This window comes from Nomascus leucogenys, chromosome 6, assembly GCF_006542625.1.
Source record: "Nomascus leucogenys isolate Asia chromosome 6, Asia_NLE_v1, whole genome shotgun sequence".
NCBI classification, from domain to species: domain Eukaryota; kingdom Metazoa; phylum Chordata; class Mammalia; order Primates; family Hylobatidae; genus Nomascus; species Nomascus leucogenys.
The window spans coordinates 29,988,331-29,998,725 of NC_044386.1; the positions used below are offsets into that span (position 1 = coordinate 29,988,331).

General features: G+C 44.3%; 1 pseudogene; it reads left to right on the plus strand.

Moving 5' to 3' along the window:
• Window positions 1–5,848: 5,848 nt before the first annotated feature.
• Window positions 5,849–6,047, plus strand: LOC115835807 (annotated as a pseudogene).
• Window positions 6,048–10,395: the final 4,348 nt, after the last annotated feature.

The window sequence follows — 10,395 nt, forward strand, 5'->3', positions numbered from 1 at the left end:
GTGAATCAGAACCCACCCGTGAAATTCAGGGCTTTGTCCTACTTTCTTGTGCCAGAGCAGAAACAATGCCTCAATTCTTTCTTGTGCCAACCTGCTCCCCACGCCTCCTACAAAAGTACAGGCTCTCAGAACCTGTCTGATTTGTCCTGTTACTCATTTCAAAAAGAGAAAATGTAGAACTTTGGAGAAAAGTAAATGTCATTATTTTTGAGAATACTGATGTTTTCCCAGGCAAAAGTTATTTGTGCTCCAAGGATGTTGCTAGGAAGAAATACCTACTACACATAGGACATTAGAACTGTATTTTAAAGGTACTTTGCCTTGAACCTCATTGAGCAGTCAAGCTTCAAGACACTTACTGTAACTGCTTTGATGAACCGGCTTTATTAGTTACTAGGCTATTTGAATAAAGCTGGAGGAGAAAAGACAGGTGTTAATTACTTGCCTAAAAAGAGTCTGTGTAGGCCAGTTTTATGCTTGGTTGCTTGGCAGGCCTTTGGAGGCCGGCATGCTGCTGGCACACCCCAATGAGCAAGCACATAACTAGAAAGAGGAAGACGGGGCCTCTCCCCTGGTTCTTAGTGGTCAAAGTAGGTGTGGCAGTAGTGAAAATTATTTACAACAGCACTCTCAAAGATGCAGCCTGTAGGAACAGCCTTTCAGTATAGCACCTACTTGCCCCTGACTTGGGCTTCTTTAAGGAAGGAGTTTTGCAGGGGTCCCGAATATTTTTCCTGGGCATCTAGTAGTGGAGTAACCTGAACATGTTATTTAACCTATCTGAACCCATATGGCAAGAATAACAATAACATCTTCCTGACGGGACTCTGGTGGGGTTTAAATGAGGCAGCATTTATGTAAGACATCTAGTTTTTTTTGTTTTGAGATAGGGTTTCACTCTGTCGCCCAGGCTAAGTGCAGTGTTGTGATTTCAGCTCAATGCAGCCTCAACCTCCTGGGCTCAAGCTATCCTCCCACCTCAGCCTCCTGAGTAGCTGGGACTACAGGCACATGCCACCATGCCCAGCTAATTTTGTAGTTTTTGTAGAGATGGAGTTTTGCCACATTGCCTAGGCTGGTCTCCAATTCCTGAGCTCAGGCGATCTGCTCACTTTGGCCTCCCAAAGTGCTGGGATTACTGGTGAGAGTGAGCCACCATGCCTGGCCTAACGCCTAGCTTTTTGATGTAAAAAGATGAGGCTAGATGATTGTCAGTCCTTTATTTTTATTTATTTATTTATTTATTTATTTATTTATTTATTTATTTATTTGAGACAAAGTCTTGCTTTGTCACCCAGGCTGTGCAATGGCGCGATCTCAGCTCACTACAAACTCCGCTTCTCAAGATCAAGCAATTCTCCTGCCTCGGTCTCCCAAGTAGCTGGGACTACAGGCATGCGCCACCACACCCAGCTAATTTTCGTATTTTTAGTAGAGAGGGGTTTCACCATGTTGGCCAGGCTGTTCTCAAAGTCCTGACCTCAAGTGATCTGCCCACCTTGGCCTCCCAAAGTGCTGGGATTACAGGCGTGAGCCACTGTGCCAGGCTGATTGTCAGTCTTTTAAAATTAACCTTCTGGTAAGTGAATGCACTGTGCAAATTACACCTACAAGTCAAAAGTAGGTGGCTCTGCCCTGGAAGAATTTATGTTCTAGAGTACCTGGTCTAGGCAACATGGCTGTACATAGTCTTCTGGTCAACAATTAAAGACGAAATACTTGACCAGAAGCAACCAATTATAATAGGGATTTTCATCCTTCATGTCCAGAACTGGTTCGGTCTGCAAATCTGATCAAATCCTCTGTGCTTTCGTCTCTCAGGATAAAGCAAATTCTTCCATGTGGCCCTCAAGACTCTGTGGCCTGGCCCACCTGCCTTTTCAGCATCTTCCTCTTTATTCACTCTATCCCAGCTATCTTGGCCTCCTGTTCACCATGCTCCCTCCCACCAGGGGCTTTGCATGTTCTCCCTGCCTAGAATGTTCTCCCTTCTTCCCTTTACCTGGTTTACCCTCATGCTTGGGGATCGCAACTCAGTCAACCCCTTGTGACCTTGATGGGTCAAACCCTTGTTATGCTCTCAGAGCACCAGAGATCTCTTCTTAGTTGCCCTTGTCACAGTTGCAATCTTATACTTATTGTGTGATTATATGATTAATATATATTTCTCTCTCTCATCAAACTATAAGCTTCATGAGGGCAGGTTGCCAGTATTGGATGCCTGGTGGCAGGTACCCAATAAGTACTTATGGAATGAATGAACCACGCTGTGCACAGTTTAATCTTTCTTTCATGATTCAGAAGGTGGTTCAAGAACCTGTAGTGCCTCAGGGTCATAATTATGAACCTCAGTTAGGATCTGAAGGTAAATGAGGAAATGTCATTGACAGTCAATTAGCTACAAGGTAGAGCTAGCCTGAGAAAGCCAGCCCCTAAACTCACCAAAAATAAATCTGTAATAGTTGTCTTCTGTCACACCTTTGAGTCAAGTTGTGGTATCTTGAAAGACCTTGATAAAATACAGATAAATTAGCCAGAAAGGATATCATACTAGCTACTCTATACCAAGAGGAGTATAGTGAGGTGAATAAGAGCAAGAACTCTAAAGCTGGACACACCTGGCTTCAAATCCCAGCTCTGTCACTTTCTGCTCTGTGACCTCAGCCACAATCTCTCTGCTTCATTTTTCTTCCTCCTCTGTAAATAGAGATGTAAAAGTAGTATCTTCATCAGGGGATTGTTGGTAGCGGTTAAAGACTTCCTAGATGTAAAGCTCTTAGATCAGTGCCCGGCTCATTGTAAGCACATTTTCATCATCTCATAATAAATCCTGTACCCATTAGTGGTCACTCCCCATTTCTACCTCCTTCCAATGCCTAACAACCACAAAATTACTTTGTGTCTCTATGGATTTGTCTATCTTGGACATATAAATGGAATCATACAATAATGTGGCCTTTTGCGTCTGGCTTCTTTCACTTAGCATAACGTTTTCAAATTTTATTGTCCATTGTTTGGATATACCACATTTTATTTATTCATTCATAGGTTGATGGATGTTTGGGATGCTTCCATTATTGGGCTATTATGAATAACGTCACTATGAACATTGATATGCAAGTTTTTGTGTGGACAGATGTTTTCAATTATCCTGAGTATATCCCTAGGAGTGGAATTGCTGGTATACCTTTTTTCCCCCAAACTCTCTGAATATCTGAAATTCTTTTCCTCTCTACAACCACTACTCTAGTTCATCTCTTGCCCAAGCCTACTTCAACAGCCCACTAATTGGTCTCTCTTCCCAAGAATCTAATCCTTTCAAATCTATCCTCTACACAATGATCAAGGATCTAAGATTAAAAAAATAAATAAATAGGGCTGGGTGCGGTGGCTGTAATCCCAGCGCTCTGGGAGGCTGAGGAGTGTGGATCACCTGAGGTCAGGAGTTCAAGACCAGCCTGGCCAACATGGTGAAACCCTGTCTGTACTAAAAATACAAAAATTAGCCTGGCATGGTGGCACACGCCTGTAATCCCAGCTACTCGGGAGGCTGAGGCAGGAGGATTGCTCCAACCCAGGAGGCAGAGGTTGCAGTGAGCCAAGATCGCGCCACTGCACTCCAGCCTGGGCGACAGAGTGAGACTCTGTAACAGCAACAACAACAAAAGTAGTAGTAATAATAGTGTACATTATAATGCATTGTCTCTTTTATTCTTTACAAAAACCTACAAGGTAGGTACTATTATGATTATCCCATTTACAGATAGTAAAAGTGAGTTCATGAGGGTAATAAGTGTCAAATGCAGGATTTAAACTATACCTTTCTGTTTCCAGAATGCCTGACCTCTGTGACATACTGCTTCCCTGAAACACATCTGAACATGTCATTACCCTGCTAAAAATCTTGTAAAGATTCACACTTGCCTAAAGTAAGAACACGTCCTATTACTGGTGGGTCACTAGAGTCACCTTTATGTTTCCAGTTTTAGTGCACATGGCTATTTTTCATTTATGAACTCCTAGAGCACTTACATTATTGGCTCTTTAATTATTTCATTCCAAGGCATCCTATAGTTCCCATTTTGTAACACTCATCAGACTGGTCATTTCTTACTCAATCTCTCTCTTCCCCCGGGAAAGAACATAAACTCCACAGGGTCAGGAACCATGTCTGTTTTATCTGCCAATGAATTTCCAATGCCTAGAACCATTCCGGCCGAGCATGGTGGCTCATGCCTGTAATCCCAGCACTTTGGGAAGCTGAGACGGGCAGATCACTTGAGCTCAGGAGTTCGAGACCAGCCTGGGCAACATAGTGAAACCCTGTCTCTACAGAAAATACAAAAACTAGCTGGTCGTGGTGGCACGCACCTGTAGTCCCAGCTACAGGAGGCTGAGGTGAGAGGATCCCTTGAGTCTGGGAGGTGGAGGTTGGAGTGCGCCGAGATCATGCCACTGTACTCCAGCCTGAGTGACAGCATGAGATGCTGTCTCAAAAAATAAAATATTAAAAAGAGAGAACCATTCCAAGAACACAGTATGCACTTAATAAATATTTTGGGGATGAATGAAATTAGTCTTGTGTCCACTTTTTGAGGGCAATGGTTTTATGATATAGGTCTTTAATATCTTTCTTCCCCCTCCCCCAAGTACCATCTGACATAGTACCAGGCACAAATGCAGGTGCCAACCTATTTTAGTCCTTGCAGCTCCCTTGACATTCTAGCAAATGCCATCTGCTGCCAAGCTTGAACCCCCAACACCAATGTTATAAGGGTTTCTTTGTGTCAGTAACATATGCATAGGAACTTGAAGAAGCTACAGGACTCAAGGCAGCCACAGGAGTAGCTGTTTAGCAACTTGGAGAAGAGTCTCAGCCACACTGTGACCTGATGTAGAGCTTGATATGATTATCAATGGGAGATGCTGAAGGACATATTGGTTTAAAGCCCACACTCTAGATCAACACTGTCCGATGGAACTTTCTTCAAAGATAGAAATGTTCTCTCTCTGTGCTGTGCAATATGGTAACCGCTGGCCACATGTGGCTACTGAACACTTGAAATGGGGCTAGTATGACAGCAACTAAATTTTAATTTAATTTAATTTAAAAAACCCATACATGGCTAGCGGCTACTATATTGGACAGTATAGTACTAGAGTCAGATGATCTATGTTCAAATCCTGGTTTTACTGCTTACTGACAATATGACTTCGGTCAATTTAGTTAACCTTCTCATGCCCTGGTCTCATCTACAAAACAGAAAAAATAATAATAGTACTAACCTCATAATTTGACATGAGGATTAAAAAACTAAACACATATTTTGTACAGGAGCCCATCAGGCTAGCACTGAGGTGGCTGGGGAAAAAGGCTGACTGTTGCTAGGCGTGGTGGCTCAGCTGTAATCCCAATGCTTCGGGAGGCCGAGGAGGGTGGATCACTTGAGCCCAGGGGTTCAAGACTCAGCCTGGGCAACAGAGTGAGACCCTGTCTCTATTTAAAATAAAATTGTTTTTAAAAGGCTGACTGCGGCCAGGTGTGGTGGCTCACACCTGTAATCCTAGCACTTTGCGAGGCCAAGGTGGGCAGATCACTTGAGACCAGGAGTTCGAGACCAACCTGACCAATATGGTAAAACCCTGTCTCTACAAAAAATACTAAAAATTTGCCAGGCATGGTGACGCATGCCTGTAATCCCAGCTACTTGGGAGGCTGAGGCATGAGAATTGCTTGAACCCAGGAGGCAGAGGTTGCAGTGAGCAGAGATTGCACCACTGCACTCCAGCCTGGGTGACAGAGTGAGACTCTGTCTCATAAAAATAAAAATAAAAAATAAAAAAGACTAGCTTTGTGCAGTGGCAGTATCATAGACAATGGAGTTTATCTGAGGTGTGATTATTGCTAATTGAGAAGAAAATAAAGGCTGACTGCCATCTATAAAACAAGTCATCTGCCCACCTGATTGATGAAGTGCCCCCTCCACTGGGAACACTCTGGTGGGCATTTACATGGTATATGAGCTTCTTATTGCTGCTGTAAAAGATCACCACAGAATTCCTGGCTTAAAACTACACGTGTTTATTATCTTACAGTTCTGTAGTTTAGAAGCCTCACTGGGCTAAAATCAAATTGGCAACAGGGGCTGGGCGTGGTGACTCACTGTAATCCCAGCTTTGGGAAGCTGAGATGGGTGGGGTGGATCACTTGAGGTCAGGAGTTCAAGACCAGCCCTGACCAACATGAAGAAACCCCGTCTCTACTAAAAATACAAAAATTAGCCAGGCATGGTGGTGGGTGCCTGTAATCTCAGCTACCCAGGAGGCTGAGGCAAGGAGAATCCCTTGAACCCGAGAAATGGAGGCTGCAGTGAGCTGAGATTGTGCCACTGCACTCTAGCCTGGGCCACAGAGTGAGACTCCATCTCAAAAAACAAACAAACAAAAAAAACAAATTGCCCCCAGGGATGCATGTTTGTCTGTTTGTTTTTTCCAGCTTATAGAGGATGCCTACATTCCTTGGCTCATGAACTCTTTTTTATTTATTTTATTTTATTTTATTTTGAGATGAACTATTGCTCTGTTGCCCAGGCTGGAGTGCAGTGGCGCAATCTCTGCTCACTGCAACTTCAAGCAATTCTCCTACCTCTGCCTCCTGAGTAGCTGGGATTATAGGTGCCTGCCACCAAGCCCAGTTAATTTTTTTGTATTTTTAGTAGAGACAGGGTTTTACCATGTTGGTCAGGCTGGTCTTGAACTCCTGACCTCAGGTGATCCACCCGCCTTGGCCTCCCAAAGTGCTGGGATTACAGGTGTGAGCCACTGTGCCCAGCCATGAACTATTCTTTAAAGCTAGCAGTATAGCATCTTCAAATCTCTCTCCGATTCTGACAATCCTGTCTTCTTCTTATAAGGATCCTTGTGGCCAGGCACAGTGGCTCATGCCTGTAATCCTAGCACTTTGGGAGGCTGAGGCGGGAGGATCACTTAAACCCAGGAGTTCAAGACCAGCCAGAGCAGCATAATGAGATCTCACCTCTACAAAAGATAAAAAATTAGCCTGGCATGGTGGCATGCACCTGTGGTCCCAGCTACATGGGAGACCGAGGTGGGAGGATTGCTTGAGCCTAGGCTCAAGTTTGAGTTTGAGACTGCAGTGAGCTGTGATTGTATCAACTGCACTCCTACCTGGGTGACAGAGGGAGACTGTATCTTGAAAAAAAAAAAAAAAAAGGATCCTGGTGATTGCATTGGGTCTACCTGGATAATCTAGGATACTCTTCCTGTCTCAAATCCTTAATCACATCTACGAAGTTCCTTCTGCCATGCAAGATGACATATTCTTAGGTTTGAGGGCCTAAGATATATGGGACATGGCTCCACATTCTGTGACCATTTTGAAAGGTCCGTTCATGTACTTTCCACCCTCCAGATCTTATTGTCACAATTTTCTAGCCTAATTCTTTCCCAGGTCCTGATCAGCTAACAATCCACCAGCCAGTCCCCATTTATAAGTACAGATCCATTCTCAGCCTACCTTTATTTACACATGAAGTAGATAATAAAGTGTCCTCCCCCAACCCTGTCCTTTACCACTATATTTCAGGGCCCCCTTGAGTGGAGCAGTAAGGCAGCAGTTGTCTAATTTCATCTCGTACCAACATGCCATGCAGATCGATCAATGAGGCAGGTCCTTGATTCTTCCTTGTCTGCCTCTTTCATTAACTGGCCACAGGGAACTCCCCATGAGGGCGTAAGGATGGCCGGAGGAAGGTACCAGGAGCAGGTATCATGGGCTTCTGGGCCACCTGCTTGTGATAGTTTATGGTGCCTTCTGGGCTGTTCCAGCCTGGTCTCATACATGATCGCTTCTATTTGGAATGCCGCTGTGCATGTTTAATTATATGATTTGATGGATCATGAGTTAACTACCCCTCATGAATACCCAGTTCATGATGGGCATTTTTCATAGGCACATGGGGTCCCAGATTCAGGTGTTAAGTCTCTACAAGGGCTCAGGAGCCTCTTAAAAGCTACTTTTCAAGTAGAAGAGTATTCATTGGCAGACATGGTCCTCCAATTCCAAAACCTTAGGGATTTGTGTTTGATTTTCCTTTTGGGGCTTGCTAGGGGCTACATATAGCATTTTCGGCTGACACAGAAATTTCCAGGACCACTGTATCCTTGGGTTATAAAGCCCAGTGACAGGGAAGCTGGGATAACAGCCTGGACTTGCTTCAGAGTCTTTGCTTAACTGACTACACTCAAAATCAGTAGCCTTATGAGTTGTCCACTAAGTGGATTAGAGCAGCATGCCCAAATGTGGTCCATATTACCTCAAAAATCCAAAGATCAGAAGGAGGGGAGAGACAAAATTTTTTTTTTTGAGATGGAGTTTCGCTCTTGTTGCCCAGGCTGGAGTGTAATGGTGCAATTTCGGCTCACTGCAACCCCCATCTCCCGGGTTCAAGCTATTCTCCTGCCTCAGCCTCAGCCCCTCAAGTAGCTGGGATTACAGGCATGCGTCACCATGCCCAGCTAATTTTTGTAGTTTTGGTAGAGATGAAGTTTCACCATGTTGACAGGCTGGTCTCGCATTCCTGACCTCAGGTGATCCACCAGCCTCAGCCTCCCAAAGTGCTGGTATTACAGGCATGAGCCACTGTGCCCAGCTGAAGGATTTTTTAAAAATCCAAAGATGTCCACCAAGCCCTGTGCCTTGAGGCAATAAGGCATGCGGATGTGGGTCCTCAGAAGAGGCATTGGCTTATAAGGCAGCTGTCCCAAAATGCAGCATTAAAGGGCTTTTGTGCAGGGAAGGCTGGCTCTGCAACCAAGGGTGGTGTGGGGGACTTGGGGTTCAGAGTTCTTAGCCTTGATTATTTCTTCCCATAGGTCCTATCCCATCCCCTGTCTCAAAGTTCCACCCTTTCCCCACTGGTGTTCTAGACTTAAACACTTATCAACATTCAGCTTTTAATCAGTGCTGAAACTCTGTAGCTCTTACCGTTAACTGTTAGGCCCTAAAAAGTTGGTCTTCAGCCATTCTTTCCCTGTGACCTTATAGGAGATGGGGGACTTCGTCAAAACTGCCATTGAAGATTTCTGAATGACAATGTATTTTCTCAGTTGGAGTCAGTTGATTTCCCAATGCCTTGTCCTACCCCTTCACATCGTCTCATGCCACACACCAGTCATATATGGGAAACTGTGATACCATCGCATGCCTGGCACTATTCATGTTCCTGTTCCCCTGGATAAGGTGAAGTGCCATGCACTCCTTAAATATGTGTGCAAACCAATTTATTTTTCCATTTCTTCTTCCTTAGCCACTCCTGGTACATTATACTGTACTAATCAGGACCTCCAAAAGGAAACAGAAGGTATGTTCAAATTGGGCAATTTGGCCTAAACTATCAAGGGAAGGGATAAGTTGAGGAACTCTGAGAGAGAGCTGTGTGGAGAAGGCCACCAGACAGGAGCTGTTGACCTGGAAGGGAGGGAGACAGGAGACAATAAATACTTCAAGCTGACTATCCTCTCTCTCTCTCTCTCTTTCTTTCTCTGATTTGCCAGGGCTCCAAATTGGCCGACCTTAACACGAAGCGTCTGTAATGCATACAATTCAGCCTCCCAGGACACAGAGAAGGGTGGAGAATGGTGGAGAGTGGATTTTGAGGAGCGAATAAATGGAAGTTTTTTTACCTAAAGATATAAGAGTTAAACTTGTTTGAGACCTAGACTTATTGTTCACTTATTTTGTGAACATCTTCAATTGCATATTTCTCTCAGGCACCCCACAATCAACATAAGCAAAACATAGCTACTCTGGCCTTTCAAACCCTATTTTCTTCTTAGGCCCCCAACTTTATATGGCACTATTTTTCATTTAGGCAGCTAGTCCAGAAACCTGGGAATTATACTTCTTTTTTCCTTTTTTTTTTTTTTTTTTGTGGAGACAGGGTCAGTCTTTGTCACTCAGGCTGGACTGGAGTGCAGTGCAGTGGTGTGAACATGACTCCCTGCAGCCTTGACTTCCCAGAGTCAAGCCATCCTCCCATCTCAGCCTCCCAAGTAGCTGGGACCACAGGTGCAACCACCATGCTCGGCTAATTTTTTAATTTTTTTGTAGAGACAGGGTCTCCCTATGTTGTCCAGGCTGGTCTCAAACTCCTGGGCTCAAGTGATCCTCCTACTTCGACCTCCCAAAGTGATGGGATTACAGGCGTGAGCCCCAATACTTGGCCTTTGAAATCATCCTTGATCCCTCCCTCATATTCTGCATCTCTTTGGTCAACATTCTACAAATATCTTTCAGCTTCATTTCTTCTCCCTCATTTTCCTACCAGTTGTCAGTTAAAGCTGTCATCGTTTCTTGTCTGAATATGTCAACAA